Source organism: Oncorhynchus clarkii, chromosome 1 (assembly GCF_045791955.1).
Source record: "Oncorhynchus clarkii lewisi isolate Uvic-CL-2024 chromosome 1, UVic_Ocla_1.0, whole genome shotgun sequence".
Classification (NCBI taxonomy): Eukaryota; Metazoa; Chordata; class Actinopteri; order Salmoniformes; family Salmonidae; genus Oncorhynchus; species Oncorhynchus clarkii.
Genome location: NC_092147.1, coordinates 74390409 through 74404846, shown reverse-complemented (window position 1 = coordinate 74404846; position 14438 = coordinate 74390409). Strand labels below are relative to the sequence as shown.

Genomic DNA, 14438 nt, shown 5'->3' with positions numbered 1-14438 from the left:
TTACCATCTGTGACACTGGGGAGAGTGGATTGCCATCTGTGACACTGGGGAGAGTGGATTGCCACCTGTGACACTGGGGAGAGTGGATTGCCACCTGTGACACTGGGGAGAGTGGATTACCATCTGTGACACTGGGGAGAGTGGATTGCCACCTGTGACACTGGGGAGAGTGGATTGCCACCTGTGACACTGGGGAGAGTGGATTGCCACCTGTGACACTGGGGAGAGTGGATTGCCACCTGTGACACTGGGGTGAGTGGATTGCCACCTGTGACACTGGGGAGAGTGGATTACCATCTCTGACACTGGGGAGAGTGGATTGCCATCTGTGACACTGGGGAGAGTGGATTACCATATGTGACACTGGGGAGAGTGAATTGCCATCTGTGACACTGGGGAGAGTGAATTACCATCTGTGACACTGGGGAGAGTGGATTACCCTCTGTGACACTGGGGAGAGTGGATTACCATATGAGACACTGGGGAGAGTGAATTACCATCTGTGACACTGGGGAGAGTGGATTACCATCTGTGAACCTGGGGAGAGTGGATTACCATCTGTGACACTGGGGAGAGTGGATTCTTGGACTCTGGGGAGAGAATGGAGACTATGGAGAATGGTGAGTTGCCCCTTCCATCTATTGTCACTTTAGCCATTCTCCCTAGTCTCCATTCTCTCCCCAGAGTCTAGAGTCTAGATAAGTGGTTAGGGTTTATTATAATGAGAATGTTAACACTACTGAAGTTGATGATAAAGTTAGAGGTGACACTGGGGAGAGGGTAGACATTAAGCAAAGAGAAAGATAGGGATATCAATACCACAGACTGATACCACAGTAAATATTAAGAAAATAGTAGATGTTGGACAGAGGGAATAGTTATCTCAGCAGGGATAAATTATAAAATTGGGTTGGTGGACCCTTGGGCAAGATGACACAGTGCTACTGTAAGGCTATAGCCATGCTCTTAAAGGGATAGTTCACCCAAATTACATGTTGGTGTCCTTACCCTGTAAGCGGACTATGGAAAATGTATGAAAGCAATACATACCTTTGAAGGATAATTTTATGAAAGTACAGTCGTGGCCAAAAGTTTTGAGAATGACACAAATATTAATTTTCACAAAGTCTGCTGCCTCAGTATGTATGATGGCAATTTGCATATACTCCAGAATGTTATGAAGAGTGATCAGATGAATTGCAATTAATTACAAAGTCCCTCTTTGCCATGAAAATGAACTGAATCCCCAAAAACATTTCCACTGCATTTCAGCCCTGCCACAAAAGGACCAGCTGAAATCATGTCAGTGATTCTCTCGTTAACACAGGTGTGAGTGTTAACGAGGACAAGGCTGGAGATCACTCTGTCATACTGATTGAGTTCGAATAACAGACTGGAAGCTTCAAAAGGAGGGTGGTGCTTGGAATCATTGTTCTTCCTCTGTCAGTCATGGTTACCTGCAAGGAAACACGTGCAGTCATCATTGTTTTGCACAAAAAGGGCTTCACAGGCAAGGATATTGCTGCCAGTAAGATTGCACCTAAATCACCATTTATCGGATCATCAAGAACTTCAAGGAGAGCGGTTCAATTGTTGTGAAGAAGGCTTCAGGGTGCACAAAAAAGTCCAGCAAGCGCCAGGACCGTCTCCTAAAGTTGAATCAGCTGCGGGATCGGGGCACCACCAGTACAGAGCTTGCTTAGGAATGGCAGCAGGCAGTTGTGAGTGCATCTGCACGCACAGTGAGGCGAAGACTTTTGGAGGACGGCCTGGTGTCAAGAAGGGCAGCAAAGAAGCCACTTCTCTCGGGAAAAACATCAGGTACAGACTGATATTCTGCAAAAGGTACAGGTATTGGACTGCTGAGGACTGATGTAAAGTCATTTTCTCTGATGAATCCCCTTTCCGATTGTTTGGGGCATCTGGAAAAGAGCTTGTCTGGAGAAGACAAGGTGAGCGCTACCATCAGTCCTGGGTCCTGCCAACAGTAAAGCATCCTGAGACCATTCATGTGTGGGGTTGCTTCTCAGCCAAGGGAGTGGGCTCACTCACAATTTTGCCTAAGAACACAGCCATGAATGAAGAATGTTACCAACACATCCTCCGAGAGCAACTTCTCCCAAAAATCCAGGAACAGTTTGGTGAAGAACATTGCCTTTTCCAGCATGATGGAGCACCTTGCCATAAGGCAAAAGTGATAACTAAGTGGCTCGGGGAACAAAACATTGATATTTTGAGTCCTTAGCCAGGAAACTCCCCAGACCTTATTAATCCCATTGAGACCATGTGGTCAATCCTCAAGAGGCGGGTGGACAAATAACAACCCACAAATTCAGACAAACTCCAAGCATTGATTATGCAAGAAGGGGCTGCCATAAGTCAGGATGTGGCCCAGAAGTTAATTGACAGCATGCCAGGGCGGATTGCAGAGGTCTTGAAAAAGAAGAGTCAACACTGCAAATATTGACTCTTTGCATCAACTTCATGTAATTGTCAATAAAAGCCTTTGACACTTATGAAATGCTTATGATTATACTTCAGTTTTCCATAGTAACATCCAACAAAAATATCTAAAGACACTGAAGCAGCAAACTTTGTGGAAATGTATATTTGTCATTTTCAAAACTTTTGGCCACAACTGTAGTTATTTTCTGTTTCAATGTTGGTTTGTAAAAAAGTGTGTGGAATCATTTGTTTGGAATGGTAATAGTTATTGAGTATTTACCTAGCTAGCAATCACCTTGCTGTTTTGTGAATAGTGGAATGTGAGTTAATTGAAAAAGAGAGAACAGGAACTAGGTGTAGCGTTCGTCGTTAAGGGTAGACCAAGGCGCAGTGTGATTTGAGTTCATCATATATTATTGAAATGTGAACCAGCAAATAAACAATACAACGAACGAAAAGCTTCTTCATGCAAAAACACATGCAACCAAGCAAAGACAAGATCCCACAACTGAAGGTGGGAAAAAGGGCGGCCTAAGTATGATCCCCAATCAGAGACAATGATAGACAGCTGCCTCTGATTGGGAAGCATACTAGACCAACAAAACATAGATATCCAAAAACTAGAGTACCCACCCCAGTCACACCCTGACTAAACCAAAATATAGAGAATAAACAGGGATCTCTAAGGTCAGGGCGTGACACTAGGTCAGTTCATGCATGGCTGTATCTGTGTGCAGTTGACAATTAAATCTACAACATAGTAATTAGTCTCCATCCAGTTTATTTCCATATAGTCATCCATCCACCATTTGAAAGAACCATTTGGTTTAGTTTACCTGGCACTAACGTTTTAGCATTTGTGGCACAAATACCATTCAAATCATCGGACTGATATTAACATTTTTGTGCATTATGTTCAAATCATCTATAACTGCCTTTGTCGAGCTTCACTTTACTTTCGGATGATTTTGACATGTAGAAACACTGCCAGGGAAACTAAACCAAAGCATGGATTTCTGGCATACCTTGTCCGCAGACTGCTTACAGGGAAAGGAAACCAAGGTGTAATTGTGTAACTATCCCTTTAACAGCCACATTGCCTTTCACTAAAGTCTGGAATGATCAATACCTCTGGTGGAGGAAATAAAAAGAGTGACACTTCGAAATACCTTAAAACATACAGTGGGGAGAACAAGTATTTGATACACTGCCGATTTTGCAGGTTTTCCTACTGACAAAGCATGGAGAGGTCTGTAATTTTTAGCATAGGTACACTTCAACTGTGAGAGACGGAATCTAAAACAAAAATCGAGAAAATCACATTGTATGATTTTTAAGTCATGTGGTCTGATAAGACAAAAATATAGCTTTTTGGTCTAAACTCCACTCGCCGTGTTTGGAGGAAGAAGAAGGATGAGTACACAGCTCTCTGGTCTTGGCCATTGTGGAGAGGTTGGAGTCTGTTTGATTGAGTGTGTGGACAGGTGTTTTTTATACAGGTAACGAGTTCAAACAGGTGCAGTTAATACAGGTAATGAGTGGAGAACAGGAGGGCTTCTTAAAGAAAAACTAACAGGTCTGTGAGAGCCGGAATTCTTACTGGTTGGTAGGTGATCAAATACTTATGTCATGCAATAAGATGCAAATGAGTTACTTAAAAATCATACAATGTGACTTGATTAATTTTTGTTTTAGATTCCGTCACTCACAGTTGAAGTGTACCTATGATAAAAATTACAGACCTCTCCATGCTTTGTAAGTAGGAAAACCTGCAAAATCGGCAGTGTATCAAATACTTGTTCTCCCCACTGTAAGTGAATGCAATTTCCAGACCATAATTTCCTATTACTCTATTTCACACCTGTAGCTCACTGACTTTGACAAAACAATAAGGAAGGACATATATATATAACCTCAGCAAAAAAAAGAAACGTCCTCTCACTATCAACTGAGTTGACTTTCAGCAAATGTAACATGTGTAAATATTTGTATGAACATAACAAGATTTAACAACTGAGACATAAACTGAGCAAGTTCCACAGACATGTGACAAAGAGAAATGGAATAATGTGTCTCTAAACAAAGGGAGGTCAAAATCAAAAGTAACAGTCAGTATCTGGTGTGGCCACCAGCTGCATTAAGTACTGAAGTGCATGTCCTCCTCATGGACTGCACCAGATTTGCCAGTTCTTGCAGTGAGATGTTACCCCACTCTTCCACCAAGGCACCTGCAAGTTCACAGACATTTCTGGGGGGAATGGCCCTAGCCCTCACCCTCCGATCCAACAGGTCCCAGACGTGCTCAATGGGATTGAGATCTGGGCTCTTCACTAGCCATGGCAGAACACTGACATTCCTGTCTTGCAGGAAATCATGCACAGAACGAGCAGTATGGCTGGTGGCATTGTCATGCTGGAGGGTTATGTCAGGATGTCTTCCCTATAACTTACAGCCTTGAGATTACCTTACTACAGGCCTATAAGCCCTCAGTCCAGCCTCTCTCTGCCTATTGCAGACAGTCTGAGCACAGGTGAAGGGATTGTGCGTTCCTGGTGTAACTCGGGCAGTTGTTGTTGCCATCCTGTACCTGTCCCGCAGGTGTGATGATCGGATGTACCGATCCTGTGCAGGTGTTGTAACACGTGGTCGTCTCACAGTATGGACATTGCAATTTATTGCCCTGGCCACATCTGCAGTCCTCATGCCTCCTTGCAGCATGCCTAAAGCACGTTCACACAGATGAGCAGGGACCCTGGGCATCTTTCTTTTGGTTTGTTTCAGAGTCAGCAGAAAGGCCTCTTTAGTGTCCTAAGATTTCATAACTGTGACCTTAATTGCCTACCATCTGTAAACTGTTAGTGTCTTAACGACTGTTTCACAGGTGCATGTTCATTAATTGTTTATGGTTCATTGAAAAAGCATGGGAAACAGTGTTTAAACCCTTTACAATGTAGATCTGTGAAGTTATTTGGATTTTTACGAATTATCTTTGAAAGACAGGGTCCTGCAAAACGGACATTTCTTTTTTTGCTGAGTTATTGCTATATGTATATATATTATTGAGGGAGTGTAACTGTCAAAAGCTATCTATTGCTATCCCTTCAGGAAGGGAGAGGAGGGTGGGTGGTGTATAGTTCCCCTGGGTTGTCATGTCAGTGGCTCTGAGTCTCGGCTAGACAAGTCATCACCGCTGTCCGTCTACAAAGCAGCCCGTAATAGCATATCAAAGTGATCGCTTTTACAGAACACAACCACTTCACTATCCTTGGCATCAATACACCGTTGTTTATTGCAACTTGGACAACATTTCAGCCATGGTTTTAACCATCAATGGCTTATCAATTTTCCTCTTGACAAGTAAAGATTGATTTCTAAAGAAGTAGTCATCCACCATCTTGACAAAGTAACAGACATAAATGATTCTTGAGGGCCCTGAGACATTGAATGTGTTTTCCCTGTGTCAATGCTCAGGAACTGCCTGCAAAGATCATCTCAGTCCATGGTAACGTCAACTTGCATGCATGAAGTCATGAGCATCACAACTGTCTACTTGACTCATGTTATTATTTATCCTGCCTGCTACTTATTTATGTTTTACAGTGACTTAACTATGACATCACACAATCTTGAGAATATTCCAATGATGAATAGGATGAATCATCCAAAAATGGCATTACCTTGACAAGCCACGGTGGTAATTTATATTGTATCCCCCCCATAGAGAGCCAGATATTGAAAATGTTACAATTTATCACAGGAAATTAGGAAACTACAACCATCGTGCTGTAATCCACTACTGCCAGTCAAGGTCATCAAGATAGGAGACAATTTATTACCTCCAAGGTTTGAAATTCCAGGCGCTTCTCTAAAGCCCCCCAGTGTCTACTGACAATCTGAGAATCTCTACCTGCCTGCTTTAAGTCTGTTTTTATGTATGATTACAGTAAACCATTATGGAAAAGCAGCTGGTTGTAAGCAGCACGTTCAATCTGGGTGTACTGCACTGTGGTGTTTTCTTGACTAAATGAGACATCGACAAAGACTCTTTCCCAAAGCACACCAACACTATCAGTCTCGAGATTCCAGCAAAAATGGGCTTTTAATTGATCTGACTTTCATTCATCTGCATGTCCAGCCCTTATATTTAGCCTAACAATTAGGTGTTTTACCATTTTATTTTCAGAACAACCAGGGCTACAAGTAGAACACAAAACATTTTGACATAAATAGTTGCATAAATTAGTTTTATTGACAAATGCCAATAAAAAATAAGGCCTGCCAAAGTATAAACCTAATAAAATGAATTTATATGAATGCTGTAAGTACATCAATTATTTGCTAAATGGGAAATTCATATCCAACTAGTCAGTGACAAATGTGTGAAGGTTGTGAGTTTATTACAGTATTATAAACACTATGTCATGTGAGTCCAATTATCTTCTATGTAGAACAACCCCTTACCTTATAATGACTTGTGTTACATGTGCTTGTTCGTGAGAGTCTCATATTTTAATAGATAGCTTTAAATAGTTTGTAGCTCAAACCATTTGAACTCAATAGACATCTTGTATAAAAGACCCGGCCCCCTTCGGGATCTGCCCTTGTCTCAAAAAATACTGCTCTAGGTCAGCCCCCATTAATCACACAGACTTGGTATCTACGGATGCAGAAGAAATAGGCAAATCCAATGTTTAACACTAGAACCGCATGGCCTTTCAGCCAGTAAGTACTTGCGAGAGAACGTTGCCGGGAATACCATTGAGCAGACGCATCAGATGCATATCAACCTGCAGGGTGCACAAACATACTGTAAGCACCAAAGCTTGATAAATAGAGCATAAACAATTGTAGAGCATGAATTGCATGAAGAAATATATCCATGTAAAAGTATAACAACAATAGGTATTTGTTTAGATAGAGTCAAGGATAGTCCTAGTGAAAAATGTATGCCTAAAGCCAATTTTCGACAGTTGTATATATGCAATTAGAAGAATACTTATTTGGTTGTGTTTATAAAAGGTCTTAGGTAACATTAGAAAAAAAAAAAACTATTTTAAAAAACAAAAGAGTATTTTATTAGTTTATGTTACTCTACTGTAGGCTATAAGTAAAAACAGAAAACCACTAGTTTAACTCCACCACAAAGAAGTCCATTATAATTTTGTTTTCGCAGGTCTAAAGACGCATTGTGGAAATGAGAAAATGTGTTGAAAAAAGAAAACAAAATAGTGATTCTGAAAGCATGAACAGTGCAGATATTCTTGGAAAAAATGACTTTTGGAAATAGAGCTGCACCTCTTGAATTTTGAGTTATTTGACCAAGGTTAGTGTCATAGAAACTGCAGCATATGCTCTTTCTAATACTATACAGAAATCTAAATGTTTTACCTGCATGTGACTCTGAAAGACAATTTGATAAAGTTACAATTTGACAACTGATAATACTGTCACTCATTAGACTATTGTAAATCTAATCTTGTCTAAAGGCTAACTCTTATTTTGTGTGAAATTAGTTTCAGTATAGTTTGGGTGTAGTTTCAATGGGCCAGCTGTTTAGGCTAACTATTATTTGTTTCCCCTTGATCATCAACTTGGATAGAGTCCCAAATGTTTTGCATTATTCTAAAGGCCTACTGCAACATGTAGCTTGTTTTTGTTTCCCTTACAATAAATGTGATTAGTAATATCGTAACAGCTTATTTTTACAAAGTAAAATGTCAACGAGAACGATATCAACCTCAGTCAGTCTTCCCAGCCTGGTGCAGGTCTACAGAGGAGCCTCTTAAAACCTGTTGCGACTCTAGGGGCAGTATTTTCATTTTTGGAAAAAAAACGTTCCCGTTTTAAACGGGATATTTTGTCAGGACAAGATGCTAGAATATGCATATAATTGACAGCTGTGGATAGAAAACACTCTAACATTTCCAAAACTGTAAATATATTGTCTGTGAGTATAACAGAACTGATGTTGCAGGCGAAAGCCTGAGAAAAGTCCAATCCGGAAGTGCCCCATATTTTGAAAGCGCTGCGTTCCAATGAGTCCCTATTGAGCTGTGGATGTGCTATCAACCAGCTTATGCTTTCTACATATTCCCCAAGGTGTCTACAGCATTGTGACGTAGTTTTACGCATTTATGTTGAAGAATAGCCGTAGGCGGCTACATTGCGTAAGTGGACACCTGATGACTCCCAGGGTGACTCTCGCGTAAAATACAGAGGTAGCCATTACTCCAATCGGTCCTACTGAAAAACTAATTGTCCCGATGGATATATTATCGAATAGATATTAGAAAAACACCTTGAGGATTGATTATAAACAACGTTTGCCATGTTTCTGTCGATATTATGGAGGTAATTTGGAATCTTTTTCGCAGTTTTCGTGACTGCAATTTCCGGGCGATTTCTCAGCCAAACGTGAAGAACAAACAGAGCTATTTCGCCTACAAAAATAATATTTTGGGAAAAAATGAACTTTGGCTATCTACCTGGGAGTCTCGTGAGTGAAAACATCCGAAGCTCATCAAAGGTAAACAATTGAATTTGATTACTTTTCTGATTTCCTTGACCAAGTTATCTGCTGCTAGCTGCACAAAATGCTATGCTAGGCAATCGATAAACTTACACAAATACTTGTCTAGCTTTGTGATTTTCATGAATAGGAATATTTTCTAGGGATATTGATGTCCGTTGCATTATGCTAATTAGTTTCAGGCGATGATTACGCTCCCGCATGCGGGATGGGGAGTCAGTAGAGGTTAAAGAAGAAGTTACAGGTCTGTGAGTGCCAGAAATCTTGCTTGTTTGTAGGTGACCAAATATCTATTTTCCACCATAATTTGCAAATAAATTCATTAAAAATCCCACAATGTGATTTTCTGGATTTTTTTTCTCATTTTGTCTGTCATAGTTGAAGTGTACCTATGATGAAAATTACAGGCCTCTCTCATCTTTTTAAGTGGGAGAACTTGCACAATAGGTGTCTAGCTAGACTTTAAACTCTCCTTCCAGACTCATATTAAACATCTCCAATCCAAAATCAAATCTAGATTCAGCTTTCTATTTCGCAAACAAAGCCTCCTTCACTCACGCCGCCAAACTTACCCTAGTAAAACTGACTATCCTACCGATCCTTGACTTCGGCGATGTCATCTACAAAATAGCTTCCAACACTCTACTCAGCAAACTGGATGCAGTCTATCACAGTGCCATCCGTTTTGTTACCAAATCATCTTACACCACCCACCACTGCAACCTGTATGCTCTAGTCGGCTGGCCCTCGCTACGTATTCGGCGCCAGACCCACTGGCTCCAGGTCATCTACAAGTCCATGCTAGATAAAGCTCTGCCTTATCTCAGTTCACTGGTCACGATGGCAACACCCACCCGTAGCACACGCTCCAGCAGGTTTATCTCACTGATCATCCCTAAAGCCAACACCTCATTTGGCCGCCTTTCCTTCCAGTTCTCTGCTGCCTGTGACTGGAACGAATTGCAAAAATCACTGAAGTTGGAGACTTTTATTTCCCTCAACAACTTTAAACATCAACTATTTGAGCAGCGAACCAATTGCTGCAGCTGTACATAGTCCATCTGTAAATAGCCCAGCCAATCTACCTACCTCATCCCCATACTGTTTTCATTTTATTTACTTTGCTGCTCTTTTGCACACCAGTATCTCTACTTGCACATCATCTGCTCATTTATCACTCCAGTGTTAATCTGCTAAATTGTAATTATTCACTCCTATGGCCTATTTATTGCCTACCTCATGCCTTTTGCACACACTGTATATAGACTTATTTTTTTTCTACTGTGTCATTGACTTGTTTATTGTGTTATTGGCTTGTTTATTGTTTACTCCATGTGTAACTCTGTGTTGTTGTCTGTGTCACACTGCTTTGCTTTATCTTGGCCAGGTCGCAGTTGCAAATGATAACTTGTTCTCAACTAGCCTACCTGGTTAAATAAAGGTGAAATAAAAAAAATAAAAATAAAAATAATTAATTCATTGAGGAGAGAGAGACACATTAGCGCCTGGCTGGGTACTAACGTCCTACTACGCATTGTTTTGGCGGGTTAGGTTGGCAATAGCTGTGGGAAAAAGCTGCTGAAAAGACTCAAATTAGACTCGCTTCTGTTTGTGAATTCAAAATTCTGACAAATGAGCAATGTAAAATACAAACATTTAGGAAGTCAAGGAAGGAGAAGGACATTTTTTGTTTTACAAAATCAAACATCAGTGGCCATTTGCCTATAGAGCTTTAATGTTAAAAGGGATTAGAAATCCAAAACTCGCTAGCTGCACTATTTCATCCCAAAATACACAATCTGAAAACACAATTTGGTTCAATGGTTAACTGTTTACCATAGCCATATGGTTTACTTCCATAATGTAGCTGGGGTCTAAGCTGCTGTGGCACAAACATGAAAAATGTAACTGTGAATGAAAACAATCAAACATCTTAAGATTTTGATTAAAAAACAGTTATTAGACATTACAATAACGTTCAGGGGTATACACTGAGTGTACACAACATTAAGAATAGCTGCTCTTTCCATGTCAGACTGACCAGGTGAATCCAGGTAAAAGCTATGATCCTTTATTGATGTAATTGGTTAAATCCCTTTCAATCAATGTAGATGAAGGGGAGGAGACAGGTTACAGAAGGATTTTTAAGCCTTGAGACAATTGAAACATGGATTGTGTATGTGTGCCATTCAGAGGGTGAATGGGCAAGGCAAAATAGTGCCTTTGAAAGGGGTATGGTAGTAGGTGCCAGGCGCACCGGTTTGTGTCAAGAACTGCCATGCTGCTGGGTTTTTCACTATCAACAGTTTCCTATGTGCATCAAGAATGGTCCGCCACCCAAAGGACATCCAGCCAACTTTACACAACTGTGGGACATGTGCCTTGTAGAGTCCATGCCCCGACGAATTGAGGCTCAATATTAGGAAGGTGTTCTTAATGTTTTGTAATTATATGATTTTTCAGTTTGGAGTGGGAGTGGGCATCAATTCTGCTGCAGATGATACGTTCATTAAAGTTACCACCCCCAGAAATTGCAGCCCAAATAAATGCTTCACATAGTTCAAGTAACAGACATCTCAACATCAATTGTTCAGAGGAGAATCAAGCGTGAATCAGGCCTTCATGGTCGAATTGCTGTAAATAAACCACTACTAAAGGACACCAATAATAAGATGAGACTTGCTTGGGCCAAGAAACACGAGCAATGGACATTAGACCGGTGAAATGTGTTCTTTGGTCTGGTGTCCAAATTTTAGATTTTTGGTTCCAACCGCTGTGTCTTGGTGTGGGTGAACAGATGATCTCCGTGTATGTATTTCCCACCGCAAAGCATGGAAGAGGAGATGTTATGGTGTGGGGGTGCTTTGCCGGTGAAACTGTCTGTGATTTATTTAGAATTCAAGGCACACTTAACCATCATGGCTACCACAGCATTCTGCAGCGATACGCCATCCCATCTGGTTTGGGTTTAGTGGGACTATCATTTGTTTTTCAACAGAACAATGACCCAACACACCTCCAGGCTGTGTAAGGGCTATTTTACCAAGAAAGAGAGTGATGGAGTGCTGCATCAGATGACCTGGCCTCCACAATCCCCCGACCTCAACCAAATTTAGTTTGGGAAGAGTCAGATTGTAGAGTGAAGTAAAAGCAGCCAACAAGTTCAGCATATGTGGGAACTTTGAGAGAATGGCAAGAGTGTGCAAAGCTGTCATCGAGGGAAAGGGTGGCTATTTGAAGAATCCCAAATATAAAATATATAACACTTTTCTGGTTACTACATGATTCCTTATGTGTGATTTCATAGTTTTGATGTCTTCACTATTACTCTACAATGTAGAAAATGGTCAAAATAAAGAAAAACCCTTGAATGAGTAGGTGTTCTAAAACTTTTGACCGGTAGTGTACATGTGTACATAACTAAATTACTGTGAAACTATGTTTCTGTTAAGTCAGTAGCTATTGCTACAACCTTCATTCGGTTTAAGGGTGCACTTTTGTCATGCTGACAAGGTGAAGGTGCTCTTTTCTCAAACGGCACAACAGAATCATTCAGATTGACCAAGTATGACAACCATTTTGTCTAACTGAGGGATGTCTCCTGTCATATCTGGAAAATGACAAAGTAGTAGAAGTAGAAACTGATGCTGCTGCAGCATCGTTCATCTTTACAGTCAACATTGGTGTCTTGATAGAGGTCAGCTGGTTAACCTTCAGAACCTAAACAAATGAAAAGCATACCTGATGTTTGCATATCACTTCCTCATGTCACCTACAGTATACCATTGCTTAATTCATTCAGGTATTTTAGTGTCATATAAAGATTCAATATATTGTTGGACTGGAACAAATAATAGTCAACACAGGAGGTTGTCATATTCCATTGAGGCCTTTGTCCTTTGCTGTAATGTACAGTTTCCTTCCTCTTATGAATGAAGTTCTCAACAAATTATAATTAGGTCAGTGCCACTGGAGTTTTTTTGGACAATAATGGTGTTTTCAAGACAACTGGGAACTTTCAAATCGTGACGTCAGTGATCTTCAGGTCGGAAAGTCAGAGCTCTAGAAAAATGCCTGAGTTTCCGACTTGGAATTCCAAGTTGGATGGCCATTGATTTGTACAATTTTTTTATTCAGTCTGAGCTCGTTTTTGTCCCTGTGTTCCCAGTTGTTTTGAATGCACTGAAGTCGGAAGTCTAGATTTCCGAGTTCCCAGTTCTTTTGAATGTGGCATAATGTCCTCTTCCAGCCTAGATGGATGTCATATTGTACAATTTGTGTCCCCTTTTCGTAGACCTAGATTAGATGGTTGCATTCAAGACAAGGTTATATAACTTGTTATGGCTGCAATCCGGCTAACGGGATCGATATGACAACTACCAGGGAAAATAGAGGGCGCCAAATTCAAACCACAGAAATCTTAGAATTACAATTCCGAAAGACATACATGTGTTTTATATAATTTTAAAGTTCAAATCAAATCAAATCAAATTTTATTTGTCACATACACATGGTTAGCAGATGTTAATGCGAGTGTAGCGAAATGCTTGTGCTTCTAGTTCCGACAATGCAGTAATAACCAACAAGTAATCTAACTAACAATTCCAAAACTACTGTCTTGTACACAGTGTGAGGGGATAAAGAATATGTACATAAGGATATATGAATGAGTGATGGTACAGAGCAGCATAGGCAGATACAGTAGATTGTATCGAGTACAGTATATACATATGAGATGAGTATGTAAACAAAGTGGCATAGTTAAAGTGGCTAGTGATACATGTATTACATAAGGATACAGTCGATGATATAGAGTACAGTATATACGTATGCCTATGAGATGAATAATGTAGGGTAAGTAACATTATATAAGGTAGCATTGTTTAAAGTGGCTAGTGATATATTTACATCATTTCCCATCAATCCCATTATTAAAGTGGCTGGAGTTGAGTCAGTGTCAGTGTGTTGGCAGCAGCCACTCAATGTTAGTGGTGGCTGTTTAACAGTCTGATAGCCTTGAGATAGAAGCTGTTTTTCAGTCTCTCGGTCCCAGCTTTGATGCACCTGTACTGACCTCGCCTTCTGGATGATAGCGGGGTGAACAGGCAGTGGCTCGGGTGGTTGATGTCCTTGATGATCTTTATGGCCTTCCTGTGACATCGGGTGGTGTAGGTGTCCTGGAGGGCAGGTAGTTTGCCCCCGGTGATGCGTTGTGCAGACCTCACTACCCTCTGGAGAGCCTTACGGTTGAGGGCGGAGCAGTTGCCGTACCAGGCGGTGATACAGCCCGCCAGGATGCTCTCGATTGTGCATCTGTAGAAGTTTGTGAGTGCTTTTGGTGACAAGCCGAATTTCTTCAGCCTCCTGAGGTTGAAGAGGCGCTGCTGCGCCTTCTTCACAATGCTGTCTGTGTGAGTGGACCAATTCAGTTTGTCTGTGATGTGTATGCCGAGGAACTTAAAAC

General features: G+C 40.9%; 1 protein-coding gene across 1 annotated transcript in view; it reads right to left on the bottom strand.

Moving 5' to 3' along the window:
• The window catches only part of LOC139417489 (glutamate receptor ionotropic, delta-1-like), a 346221-nt gene that overhangs the window by 86989 nt on the left and 244794 nt on the right, over window positions 1–14438 (bottom strand). The gene's annotated exons all lie outside the window — the stretch shown is intronic.